The 14836-nt window shown below is 34.0% G+C and overlaps 1 protein-coding gene across 1 annotated transcript in view; it reads right to left on the bottom strand.

Annotated features, from left to right (window-relative positions):
• Positions 1-14836, bottom strand: part of NAALADL2 (N-acetylated alpha-linked acidic dipeptidase like 2) — a 756112-nt gene that overhangs the window by 687057 nt on the left and 54219 nt on the right. The window lies entirely within an intron of this gene.

Genomic DNA, 14836 nt, shown 5'->3' with positions numbered 1-14836 from the left:
TGTGTGTGTGTTCATTCTTGCATAGTGCACAGATTACATGACTTTAGGTGGTCATGCTTTTTCATCACATATCAATGCTCTAGCAAAAGGGATGGCAGGGGTACCTGGGTGGCTCAGTTGGTTAAGCGTATACCTTCAGCTCAGTTCATGATCTCAGGGTCCTGGGATCAAGCCCTACATTGGGCTCCCTGCTCAATAGGGAGCTGTTTCTCCCTCTCCCATTGCCCCTGCTGGTGCACCCTCTCTTTGTCAAATCTTTAAAAAAGGGGGCGGGGGATGGCAGGTAAAAGACTGAAGATCATAAAATAATACTGTTTCTCTATCATAATATTCTTCAAATTTTATTTTTTTTATTGCTTTTTAGTTGTTTTTTTCACTAGCTTGTGTGTTCTTTGGAACAAGTATGATGTTTTTCTTTTTAAGCACCTTGGTATCCCTCACTTTTCAAAAGTTCCAATAACACCACTTTGCTTTTTACAAAAGACCTACATTAGTGCTTATTTTTGGTAAGGGAGAGAAATATGAAAAGGAGTTTTGATTTTATGAAAAAAGGCAAAACACAAAAATAGTGTTCAGCATTGTTTTGCAGAGCCATTACCGCTTGTACCCTCAGCAGCCAGAGTGGCCCACCAAGCTCCTTCCACGGGAACTACACTCCCCATCTCAGCATCAAGCCTCCATTAGCTTGCACCTGTGTTTGGGAGCATCTGTGCTTTATCTTGATTCTTGTTTATCCATTAGGATCCTAAGATGTTGTAGCCTAAGGTGGCAGGAAAGCCTATGACAGGTGATTTTTTAGGTGTAGGAACACTAAAAAAATGTTTCCATATGCATTAATAGTAACTAATTCTTTGCCTTATGCCATTTCAGCATACAAAAGTTTTTTTTAGAAACACTCTCCTTTCAGGTAGTGGGTGAAACCTAGAGTCCCGTAGTGCCTAACACAATGCTTGTCAAATAGTTGGGATTTAATACTTTTGAATGAATAAACTCAATATATCCTAAAGCCAACTAAAGTATACCTAAAGCTTTGTAATGATGTTATTAGATAAGAAACTGAATGGGGTGCCTGGGTGGCTCAGTGGGTTAAAGCCTCTGCCTTTGGCTCAGGTCATGATCCCAGGATCCTGGGATGGAGCCCTGCATCGGGCTCTCTGCTCAGCGGGGAGCCTGCTTCCCCCTCCCTCTCTCTCTGCTTTTCTCTCTGCCTACTTGTGATCTCTCTCTCTGTTAAATAAATAAATAAATAAATCTTAAAAAAAAAAAAAAGATAAGAAACTGAAAATACTTAAGTATTCATTTATTACTCTAGATTCAGAGTTTCCCAAAGATTTGAGGGCTGCCATTATAAAGTAGTCTCGATTCATATTTAAACATGGATACTATGTTACCCATTTTGTACATAATGAATCTGAATCACTTGGTTATGAATTGTCTTCTTTCTCTCTCTCCCTCTGTGTCTCTGAATTTATGTATATATATATTTTCTTAAAAAAAAAAAAAAAACTCCTAGGAGATTCACTTGAACACAAAAGGTTGAGAAATTCTACTCTAGGTGCTTAAAATAGGAGGTAGATTACCATTGTTGTCAGTAGTACTAGTGTTAAGAATATAAGTAATAGTATAACTAAATATCTGTGGAATAAATGGAGTGGACAAATTTTTGCAAGTTTATGTGTCAGACACAATGCTCAGAAGTTTACAACATATTTGGTTAAAATAATATATCAATCTCTGTTTTATCAGTAACCCATGTTTTATCACAATTTCACACATTTATTACAATTTCAAGGACTAGGAGGCTGAGATTCACAATGGTTAAAATACAAAAATACTAATTCAAATGGATACATTCACCCCTTTGTTTATTGCAACATTACTTTCAATAGCCAAATTACAGAAGTAGCTCAAGTGTCCATTGATAGATGAATGGCTAAAGAAGTGGTATATATCTACAATGGAACATTATTCAGCATAAAAAAGAAAGAAATTTTGCCATGTGCAATAACACTGATGGAGTTAGAGGGTATAATACGAAGGGAAATAAGTCAGAAAAACAAATGCCATATGATTTCACTCATATGTGGAATTTAAGAAACAAAACAAATAAACAAAGGCAAAAAAAAAAAAAAAAGAGAGAGAGAGAGAGACTAACTAAGAAACAGACTTTTAACTATGTAAGACAATCTAATGGTTACCAGAAGGGATGGGGGTGGGGGTATGGGTGAAATAAGTGATAGGGATTAAGGAACGCTTATGATACGCACTGAGTAATGCAAACCGAATTGCTGAATCACTATATCGTACACCTGAAACTAACATAACAGTGTGTTAACAATAGTGGAACTGAGATTTAAGAATAATTAAAAAAAGAAAAAAATTACCCAAGTTTGCATACCATAAAACACGTAAAGAGGTTAAATATACGGCCAAGGCTAAAAAACGTTTTAAATGCTAGCACCCAATTCTATCTAGGTCCCAAGATTAAATGTTGTATTCTAAAGTACAGATCAGAATATGGGCACTATATCAATTTGGTGTATTTATCACTAAAAGAAAGTATATTCATAGAATTTGGGAGTTCATTTCTCTTTAAAAATTAAAGATAACCCAGAGTAAATATGTCTAGATACCCTACAGCAAGTATCTTTGAACAACATCAATTATTCTAACTCATATGGCAAAATGATTGCCTTTTCAGAGAAGATACACAGCAAATAATCAAAAATTTAACCAAACTATTCTAATGGATACATACACACAGGCTAAGGCAACATTATATAGATTATTTTACCTGAAAAAAAAAAATGACATTTTATGATGTAGCTTTGAAAAGGAACAACATTGTTGGTCTAAAACCTATAAAAATTAACTGTCAAGATCTACAATGAGGAGCCACGATTCATCTTCTCAAAAACCTGGTGCAGTTTAATAATTGAATGCTCACAAGATCATAAAGAGATTCCCAGAAGAAACTGAAAGACCTATTTGTAACAGGAACTCATGAAAGAAAGAGGAGCTCAAAGTAGAGAAAATACATCTCCATTACCAAGGATTTGAAAAGGAAAGTGTGTCTAAACTATGGGGAAAAAAATAACTGATTTTAGAAAACTAAAGTTCCAAATAATTCCCTCTTCAAAGAGAAACCACTTTATTATTTAACAAAATACCCTTAATTAGAAGAGCAAAAAAGGCACCAAGGTTCAGCAAAGCCAACAGGCACATTATCTTTTCTATTATAAGTTTTGAAGTGATGCTTTCTACATAACACAGTAAAGGTGATCTTGGATATATTGCTATAAGTCATAGTCACAAAATTAAATTTTGGGAATTTTAAGCAGTGTTAAAGTTCATGCAAAATTCACCAAAAACAGGGGTGCCTGGGTGGCTCAGTGAATTAAGCCTCTGCCTTTGGCTCAGGTCATGATCCCGGGGTCCTGGGATGGAGCCTCACATGGGGCTCTCTGCTCAGCAGGGAGCCTGCTTCCTCCTCTCTCTCTCTCTCTCTCTCTCTCTCTCTCTCTCTCTCTGCCTGCCTCCCTGCCTACTTGTGATCTCTGTCAAATAAATAAATAAAACCTTAAAAGAAATTCACCAGAAACAGAGAACAAAGTACAGTATTCTATTGCATACACACCATGCCTGTGGAGCATAAAGGAATTCCATGATCCAGCAGGGTTTATAAGTATGTGGAAAGCTAAGGAGAGTGCAGTAATTCTCCAATCAGTACTGAAGCAATATGTCCAGTGACATATTGCTTATTTCGATACCGTTAAATTTCAGTAGATTTAATTTCTATTCTAATCACCTCTTCTCATATGTTTCTCAGCCAGTGGTTCTGATACTTGCAAAGATACAGAAAAAATAAGTCAGGATATACAAACAGTTAGTAATCTAATGTTTGGAAATATAAGAAATCAGCCTGGGCTGTCTGTGCCGTTGCTTAGTGTCTCGATTTTGTACAGTGTCACCACATTCGTTTTTTGAGTGAGAACATCTAATTCAGCTTCAGCAGTTTCTTTGTTTTGATGATCTGATGGTGCCTGTTTAATGATATGCTGTTAGATGTATCCTAACTGGTAATGCAGCTCCTCCTGGGGAGAAAGCAATGAAACGTTAGACTCTGCAGTTCTGGTGAGAGAGACGCTGTAAGCTGCACTGCGTGCCTCCATCAGGGGTTGAAATTACAAAAATAATTTTATGTCTTTAAAGTTTCCAATAACTTGTGAATCTTTGACATTGGTGAACATGTTTAAAATACCACCAGAAGAAAAACTCATCTCAACACACAACTCTGTTACCACTGGACTGATCTCATCTATCAAAAACACATAAAAATTGCTGAAGTTGAGTTTCCTCAATCATTTCTACCTGATAAAATAAGCGTGAACTTTCGAATTACAAAAGTCAAGGCAAAAACAGATAACAAATCGTCATGCAGAAGTCACCTTATTTCACAGGCTAGAGATTTGCTCAGGCCTCAATTCCTCACAACATAGGGTCAAGTCAACCTGGTGTTCATACCTCTTCTTTCACTATGCACTTGCAAGAAGCTTCCACTCTATATAAATCAGCAATCTCATGGTGTCTTGAACACTTTTTTTTTTTTTAAAGGATTTTATTTATTTGTCCGAGAGAGAGAGAGCACAAGCAGGCAGAGCAGCAGGGAGAGGCAGAGAGAGAAGCAGGCTCCCTGCCAAGCAAGAAGCCTGATGCGGGACTGGATCCCAGGATTCTGGGATCATGACATGAGCCAAAGGCAGCAGCTTAACCGACCGAACCACCCAGGCGTCCCTTCAATACTTTCTAATTTCCCACCACCACATCTTTGTTACGACCCAGCGAACTTTAATAATCTCATCTACCCTTGAAGAGGAAGTTAGCATTCTAGTGCTGCAATGAGGATGTCCCATGGTGATCTGTTTCTTTCCCTTGAATTCTAATAATTCTTTTATCTGACAAAAACAAATGTCCCTCACAATAACAGTAAATGCTACTGTACTTTTCCCTCAGTAGCAGAAACTAATCACTCTACACAATTCAATTCATTCAATCCTCATAATAATCTTATGATATAGTATCCTTCCCATTATATGGATGGAAAAGTGAGAAAATGAGATGCTATATGACTTCCCTGGATCACAAAGCTCCTGAGTTGTTAGATCCAGGAATCAAAAGCACATAGTTTGATTTTCACCTCTATTCCACATTGCATTGTATGTTACTTTACATGAATTATCATTTTACCAACTGTATTATTTCTCAAACTGTGGTCCAGGCACTGATGATTGGTTGGTCATTACGTGATTTTAGGTGGTGCACAGGCAGAGTCTTAGAGTCAGTCATGTATCATGACTGGTTAAGCCCTCCAAATACCTGTTTAACAGGAATATATAACTGTGATATATGCAAAGAACATTTAAAATATTCATCTTAAAGGAGACCTCAAATAATTATTTTGCTTAATATATAAAGTATACTATATTATACAGTGTAATTATTCAAAGATGTTCATACCATATTTCAATTTATCTATTTTGGTTAAAGTTCTATAGAAAGCTTCAAGACTATCTCCAAGACATATTAATGAGATTTGATGAAGAGCCAAGTAATAAAAAAAATAAAAGAAATAAAAATAACCACTTCTATCTTTTCTGGAAAGAATTACTCAAAATAACTCTGTTAGTTATAGTTGATGTATGTAGCATCAAAAAAGACTATAAGAGGTGTATACTATACAAATTAAAAAATATATATATATTCTAGGGAATAAAATCTACAAAAATACACCCAATGTATCTATTCTCTCCATGGTTTTATAAGATGTCACAATTGACTTTGACCTTGAACTTCTGAATTGTTTACTTTTAAAATTAAGCAATACAGGTAATGTTATTTATTTTATTTCTTTTTATGTTCTAAATTGACATCAGTCTCCCTTCCTTTATGTCCTTGCTAGATACAGCAAGTCTATTGGATGCAGACTTCTTTCAGGGGGCAAGAAATATAAGTGTGTAGGAATCTATGCAAAATGCAGTAAGAGAGAAACACTGATGGCTTTGATCAGAGGAAAGACAAAACACAGAAGATTAAAAGATTTCACTGTATCCATCTATAACAAATTTTAAAATAACATTATTGAATATATATAATGTTTAATTCTTTATATTCATTGTGTAATTTATTTTTTACAAAAATCTGTTGGAGTAGGTACCACTTTAGAGAAAAAACTAAAGAATCTCAAAAAAAAAAAAGAAGTGTTATTAATTTGACCAAAGTTACACAACTAGTAGGCAAATGGGGACAGGACTATAATTTAGATTGACCTGCTCATTTGCATACATAAAAATATTTTGAAAAGCAAGGAAAAATAAAAAGATTCAAGGACAGTAATTCCATACTCATAAATAGTCCAATGGGGTTAACTGAAAGAATTATTGAAAGGGAGCCTTAAACCCATATACACAAAGGTATTTTCTGCATCAAATCATAGCAAAATAGAATTACTTTATTTTTATTTTTAGAACATGTATCATATATATTCATATAATCATACTGTCATGTATGTGTATATATTCAAAACATACATATTTATTAACACATAACACTTTAAGAGGTTATTAAAGCTATGCGATTCTTCAATGCCAATTCTATAAGCATAATTTTATAATTTTTGGAAGAGGTGGAGAATAATTATTAAAAAAAAGTGAAGAGGTGAAAAACATACTAGGATAATTTTACTACCCAAGTAATTCATCATTTCCCTGATATAGCAGTGAGAATAATTCCTTAAACACATTAAACTTCCCTCATTAAAATCCTTCAATGATTTTCTGTTATGCTTGAAATAAAATCCAAACTCTTTAACTTGACCTACCATGAACTTTCTCCTCTGCTCTCCGTGTTCCTATGCACTGCCCATTTTCCAGCCTTCACACCTCACTCAGTACAAGCCGCTGCCCTCCTTGGAAGGCTCAGCCTCCACCTTCCTATGACTGGCTCCTTTGTTTTTTCAGTCAATATAGTTTCAGTGTCATCTCCTAAAAGATGCATGCCTGCCATATAACAGTTTTTAAAAATGAAAATTAAATAATTATCTACTTCTTACTGCTTTTTCTCCACTTGACTCTAAGTTCTATATGAACAAGGGACCTTCTGAGTTTTATTTTCCATTGTACATGTGAACTAATTGAGGAATCATTCATGAATAAAGTAATATCAAAGATAGTAATATGGGGATTTAAGCATTATTCTAAATTATATTAACCAGTAAAATATATATATATATTTTTTTCCCACAGCTACTTATTACTAATGCCTTTTATTGTCATTACAAATTTATACTAAGCTATGAGTATTATAATTTAACTATGCTTTATAATTTGATAAGCTAAATATTAAAACTGTTATCAAATTATCATTAGTTTGTTGTCAATGTCTGTTTGATAATAACTAATTCTAAAAATAAAGTTGTACACCTTTCTAAGCAAGTCCAGCTTCTTTAATCATGATTAGATCTCTACAGACTTCAAAGAGTAAGACCACAGCAAATCTTTTAAGTTCCTTAACCTCTGTTTTATAATTTTTACATCTGTTAAATTAATATGCTGAACTGAATCATTTCTAGCCTCCTTCAAGCTCTTACATTTTGTGATTCAAAAATTTAACTTAAATTTCAGGTTTTTTCCTCTTCAATTTCATTTATATCCCCTTAATTCTATAAAAATAAAGGAAACAATTCATGGAAAATTGCAATGATGGCTATAGCTGTCTAAAGTCTTAAAATATTTCTACCTCCTCTATACAAAAAAATATGAACAAAAAATAGTGTTCTGGAGCAACTAAGTTACCATTATGTGTTTTTTTCCTCCATTTTATACTGCTTTTTACAAATCTAATCCCATTCCTCAATCTCACGCATAGCTGGTTAGATTTACGAATGTCATTACAGCATGTGTTCATCTAATAATCACTCTGCCAGAAGACAGGACATGGGCCTTTATGAACCGGTGAACTTCCAAAAGAGAGCAGGAATTAAAGTTCTGTTTTTTATACCTGCAATGCCAATCTAACAAAACTATGGAAAATGTTGAAAAGCACCAAGGAACCTGATTTTGTTGTTGTTGTTGTTGTTGCTCTATACCTCTGTGCCTAGCCAGGAGCAAATTTTTTAAAAATGGGTAATTTTCTCTCATTGTTTAAGAATAGGGCATTGAAAAATTATGGTATTTAGATATGTGGTAATAAAACTATACAGAGAAGGAAACACTGGTATGTTTTAGAAAATTATTTTTATCAGTTTCAAAAATGAAAGCTAGTATGCAATTCCTATTTCTCCTCAAACTTTTGCTAATTCTAAGATCCACTGATGGACGACAATCATTACTATGTTGTTTGCCTAATGGTAATTGTTTCTTTTCCCTTTCCTTCTACTTTTATTAATCAAAGTTCTACTGAAAGGAGGATTGTGTCCCTTCTCCACTGCTATGGATTGTATGTTTGATTCTGCCCCAAGCTGATTTTTTTGAATTCCTAACCTCCAACATGAAGGTATGTGGAGGTCAGAAATTTAGAAGGCAATTAGGTTTCGATGAGTTCATGAAACTGGTGCCCTCATGACAGGATTAGTGACCTTATTAAGAGGAGGAAGGAAAGGTGAACACCATGGAAGGATATAGAAAAAAGGCATCTATCTGTTAGCTAAGAGGGTTCTCATCAGAACTCAACCATACCAGCACCCTGACCTTGGACTTCACAGCGGCCAGAACCATGAGAAATTGATAGCTGTAACTTAAGCCAACCGGTGTATGACACTGTGTTAGAGCAGCCCAAGCTAGGATATCTACCCTGCATATTTACTCAATTATATATTTATATCAGTATGGACTCATGAAGCATATTTAATTCTGTGGGTTAATATTTAAAACTAGCACTTATTTTCTTGTTCAAATTGCTTTAGCCTTAGTCACCCATGCTTTTTCAACAAGCCCCATCTTTTCTGAGCCGGTTTTAGACTCTCCTACCACAAGATATTTTAGGTTCCTCTTATATGTAGCATGCCCCACCTGGAATCAACCATTTTTCCAAGGAGTCCTTGCTCCTTTTATGGCAGAATGCTCAGAAACTAGCACCTGGGATGTGTACCTCTCAAAGTATTTCCCTGAAGATATTTACTAAAAAGGGAAAGATAGTAACTTTATAAGAGAGAAAGTTTACAGAAATCTGATTAACCAAGATCAGATTATCACCACCACTAAGAAGACATATTGACATCATAAACCTTGATTTGGTGAGCTGATAATACAGTACCATTTCAGTAGTATTACTGTAAAAAAAAATACCACTTTATTCCAGTCATGAGAAAAATTAAACCCAAATCATGGGACTTTATATAAAATAACTCCTCAGCACTCACCAAGAGTGTCCAGTTCATGAAGGAAAAGGAAAAACTGAGGAACTTCAACAAAGTGGAGAAGCTAGAGAGAAGTAACAACTAAATTCAATGTGGGATCCTAGATAAGATCCTGGATCAGAGAAAAGAAAGCATTAGGGAAAAAAATTTTTACAATTCAAATAAGATTTGTAGTTTAGTTAATAGTGTTGCACCAGTGTTAATTTCCAAGTCTTTTGAAAGACGCACTGTATATACATTGTTAATATGAGAAGAAATAGGGTTGGGAGATAAATGGGAACTGGGTCCTATTTTTGCCATTTTTCAACAAGTCTAAAATTATTTCAAAATAAAAAGCTTTATTTTTTTCTTCTTTTAAACAAGCAAAGATAACTTATCCTATTAATAACACTACTTATATTCCATGATATACTTTCACCAAAAATGAAGGATGTAACAGGTAGTAATAAACAAATGGCACAATGGAAAGCTCCTTTCCATACCCAAGCATTCCAAATGAAAGTATTTTCCAACCAATTGTATGTTTTAACCTCTAAGATTCTGAAAATGTATTTCTAAAAGTAAAATGTCCCAAGAATTCTTAGAAAATTTTGCCATATTTGATTTTTTCTATTTACTGCTTTAGAAGTTAGACTTGCAAAATATTAAATGATTAATCACTGCAGCCTTCATAAAGAAAAAAAAAAGAAGAAAAACATTCTAAGAATTTAATTGGCTTTATTCTAAAAATTAAATTAGTTTACTGGACACACATTTTCTGCCAAATACTCTTCCAAGGACAATAGTAAATTGCTAGATAGGGACTATGGTACATTACAGAAATGGTCATAACTCTTTTCTCCTTCCTTGATCCACACATTTGGCAGTGCAACTCTATAGTTACTCCCATTAAGAAGTGGAGTCTGCTCCACACTCCTTGAATCTCACCGAGTTGTGTAACTTGTTTTGGCCAACACAGCAGAATGACGGGATGCCAGCTCCCAGGCACCTCCCAGCCTCCTTGCACTCTCTTGGGCCTCCTCTCTGCTCTGAGTACAAGCCAAAGCTGCACTGCTGGAAGGAAGTGCCATCACATGAGAGAGAGGCCGGCTGTCCCAGCTGCAGTCACCTTAGACCAAACCTCAGTCGGCCAACCACCAGACCCTAGATTAGGAAAATGACCTACCTGATCCACACAACTGACCACAGACCCACGGGTGAACCTGGCTGAGCTGAACCTAGTGAGTGGTAATAAGTCCCTACTATTTCAAGTCATAGAAGTATTGTGATGTATACTTATAGAGCAAGAGCTAACGGACACAAGGGCTTTTTTTTCTTTCTTTTTCTCTTGTTTTTACATTGTACATAAAAGGAAAACAACGTACAGAAAAGTTAAATAAATTGTTCAAGTTTGTACCAAGATTAAGGACAGAGTTATAATCCCACATCTGTCTGACTCCAAAAATGTTGTTTTGCAGTAGTCTCCCAAAACCTAGTGTGTTCTCATTCTCATTATTTCTCCAAGTATTATCCTTATCCTTGACTTATAAAATTATTAGATTGGATTATAAGTGACTAATCTCTTCTGATTAAGCACATGCTAAATACTGTTTTGATTAAAGAGACAATTATTATACTTGATATGCTTTCATAATCATACATCCTTTTTTTAACGTGAAATCAAATATGCTACATGGTAACACTGATTAAGTGTCACAATGAATGCTTTCAAAATATGCCTCTTCCTATTTACTTGTTAAGTAGCATATTTTATTTTTATTGTAAGTATTTAATATGGATTTTACAGTATAGATATAATTACATAAACATTCTTAAAGGCATTTGACACTCAATTTTATTTTCAGTTTTATGCAAAATAAATTATCAGTTGGGCTCAGAAAATTGTGATGAAGTTTCCATAGGATCTTTATTTCAACAGTGTTACATATAAATATCTTTGGAGCCAAGGTGCAACTAAATTCGCTGAAGTTGATGGTTCAAAAAAGACAAAGGAATAGATCTAAAACAAATGAAAGACCGAAGTGCAGCTTTCTTTTAATTAGACCATAAAGTACAAGTTCCAAATAGTTAATCCCATTTGGTTTAGAAAAGACTTTCTAAGAACTTAATAAAACAACTTGCAGTGGACAAGACAGTTATACACTTTCTCTAAGCAAGGTCATGTTGTGCTGGAAGTAGTCAACTAAACTAATAGTATTTTGCACTGTGACTAAAATAAAACCCATGGGATATTTTTGAGGCCACATGTTACTACAATTAAAGAACATCTTAAACAAGCAAAGCTATACTTAGACTATATTTATATTCAGTTTCAGATCTTTGTTCAAAGTCACTGAATGAAAGCTGTGACCAAGCATTTTTAATATACCATTTTGCCTCTAAATGTATAATGTGCTTTAACACAGTAAGCATAATGCAAATAAGCTATCACTGATATTATATTTCTTTTCATCAACAAGTTGTTCAGTTTTCGATTAAATTCATAGCCACTTAAGAATTGAGAATCATTTGAAGCACACATCAGTAACTTTTTTAAAAAAATAGGCCACTTTCAGTTTTTTTTTGAATTTTTTCAAATTTGAATTTGAATTTTTTCAAGTTTGAATTTTTATAAATTCAATTTTTTTCTGATCCACTTATGGATTGATATTAATTTACATTTGAAAAATTAGAAGTAATTTCTGAAACAAAATTAAATCAAATTTTTAATTTTAAAAGAGCTCTCAGCCTGTTATAAATAAAGTTTCAAATGAGAACTGCTGCCTGACACTCTTTACCACCATACATAAACCAGGACTGGTGATCAGGCAGAAAAAGTACTAAAGCGTATCACATACGAAATTGAATATAGTTATATATACTAAACATTACATATTAGACTGCAGATATTATTTTGCATTTTCAACCCCACTGATTTGATGAACTATAATATCTAAAACATAGTATAAGCTATAACCATAAACTCTTAAGGTTGATTGAGTCAAAATTTAGGTTAGTTATATTTAGTTAGTTACATTTTTTCTTTCTAAAATTGTTGAATTATTTATTGTATGATACATTTTAACATTTTATCAATTAAAATTATTGACCTATTTTTGTTTTCTTTTCTATTTCTCTAATAAAATGATCTGAGTGGAATATTTTAAAACAAAATACAGTCAATGGCTTGTGTCCTGGAACCAGACTGCTTGGGTTCAAAATCAGACTCTATCACTCACAACAGCTCTAAGAAGTTGTTCCTATTCTAAAGTTGAGAAGACTAAGGTTTAGAAAGTTTCCTAATATTCCAATGTCAAACTGTGTCAATTAACCAAGGTGAGATAGCAACCTCCATCTGATTCCAGAGCCTGGCTCTTAATCACCAATCCCTTATGGTTTTAAATGATAAGGGCAAAAATTACCTAGAAGAGCTTTATCACCAAGATAACACAGAAGACAATATTACATCTCCTGTGCTGTCATCCCTTGAAATATACTCCGTTCATCCAGCAAATACACTAACTCACATGAAATAATTTAGCCAACTCACTGTTTTAAAATTTTTCTAAGCTTTATATTTTGACCATTTCAATTTCAGTAAGTAGGCAATCGGGTATCATTTTTCAGATATCATCTTACTTTCTAGAATGCTTAGAACTTGTCTACAACTAGTTTAGATAGTTTATAGAGTTAATCTATAACAGAGTTATCTTTATTTTTTATTTAAGTCTATTGAGTAGCAATTAAACTTAACTCCCTGTATCTTTTGCCATCTCAAACATTCCAAAAAACAAGTAAAACTCTAATAAACTCCAGACTTTTCATCAAAACTCATATACAAAAATATCCAAAACTGAATTATAGGGCTGGAGTACATGTGCATGGTTATAGACCTTTATTCCCTCACTAAATTAAAAGTTCCTGTCAGTCAGCTACAAAGATTTGGGCATTCATTTTATTCCCAAACTCCTGCAGACTGGAAACTGGTCCTCCAGTGCATTTATATTTAATAAGATGGCATTTAAAAATGTCTTCTGGGGGTGTCCAGGTGACTCAGTCAATTAAGCTTCTACCTTTGGCTCAAGTCATGATCTCAGGGTCCTGGGATCGAGCCCCGCATCAGGCTCTCTGCTCAGTGGTGATTCTGCTTCTCCCCCTCACTCTCCCACTGAGCTCTCTTACATGTGCTCTCTCTCTCAAATAAATAAATAAAATCTTTAAAAACATAAATATGTACTGTGGAGTTTACTATAACCGAATTTCACCTATGTGAGAAAATTTTCCATTCTGAAAAAATTTTTGTGATATTGAAGGTACACTTATTTACTACCTATTCTAACTCATGGATTATGTTTAACACTTTACCTACATTATCTACCTTCTATTCTCCCAACAATAGTATTAGTCTAATAACAGCTATAGGAAACTGGGGCTCAAAAAAATGAAGTAACTTATACAACTCTCAAGGCTAGCTACACTCAAAATGATACTACATCTGTAATATCTATTTGCAGCTCTATCTACCTACCAAACCCACACCCTTTGTACTCTGTATGGCACCAACTAGCATTCTCTAATGTGATTTTAATGGAATAAAATATAAAACCAGAAAAACTTAACTTTCTGCATAAGAAGTATTTAACCACTTGCTTATCGAGATTATAAAATTATTTTGAAGACTAATTCTAGAATTTTACTTTCCTCACTTTGGGTTTCATAAGTCAACTGTTTTAGTTCTGCAAACCTTCCAACCAAGAGAAGACTAACATTTCCTAGTTAAAAATTTCTATCACATTGTAAAATATTAATAATAATAATTTCATTTTTTTTCATTAATTTGGTACAACAGAAAAATCAACTCAATTGGTAGGTATAGAGGAAAAAAGAAAAAGGAAAATACCATTTACTGAGTACCAGTTATGGTACAATATATTTGGTTTAATCTTTGAACAATAATCAAATCTGTGAAATTATTAGAAACCCATCTAATCTAAATTATTAGATTAGAATCCCAGTTTGAGGAAGAAAAACTTGCCAGGTGACACAACTAGTGAATGAGTTGATTTGGAGGAATCTGTCTCCAAAGCACACCAGAATGCAGAGCTTCTATTCCAGGACAGGTATCCTGTCAATGCCTATCACTAGTCAATCAGATGCCTAGCCACAGGACAGAGGTGAAATCAATGAAACAAAAATTACTAACAAACACAGCTTTTCCTCCTTAGTGTATTCAGAGTGAACTCATTTTTGTTAACTGGTTTGTTTTAAAGCTTTGTACACACAGGAAGTTAGTGAGAGATGGTCATGTAATATCCAAATAATCCACAGAACACTTGCCGGTTAAAACATTTATATCAACAACACTGCAGTGATAGCTGGTTATCTCAAAGATGAGCCTAGAAAATCATGTTTTGTTAATATACTACTTGGTAAGACAAAGTGAAA

The sequence above is a fragment of the Mustela nivalis genome (assembly GCF_964662115.1).
Source record: "Mustela nivalis genome assembly, chromosome: 1".
In the NCBI taxonomy this organism is placed as follows: domain Eukaryota; kingdom Metazoa; phylum Chordata; class Mammalia; order Carnivora; family Mustelidae; genus Mustela; species Mustela nivalis.
The sequence above is the reverse complement of the archived record's forward strand: the minus strand, read 5'-3'. Positions and strand labels throughout refer to the sequence as shown.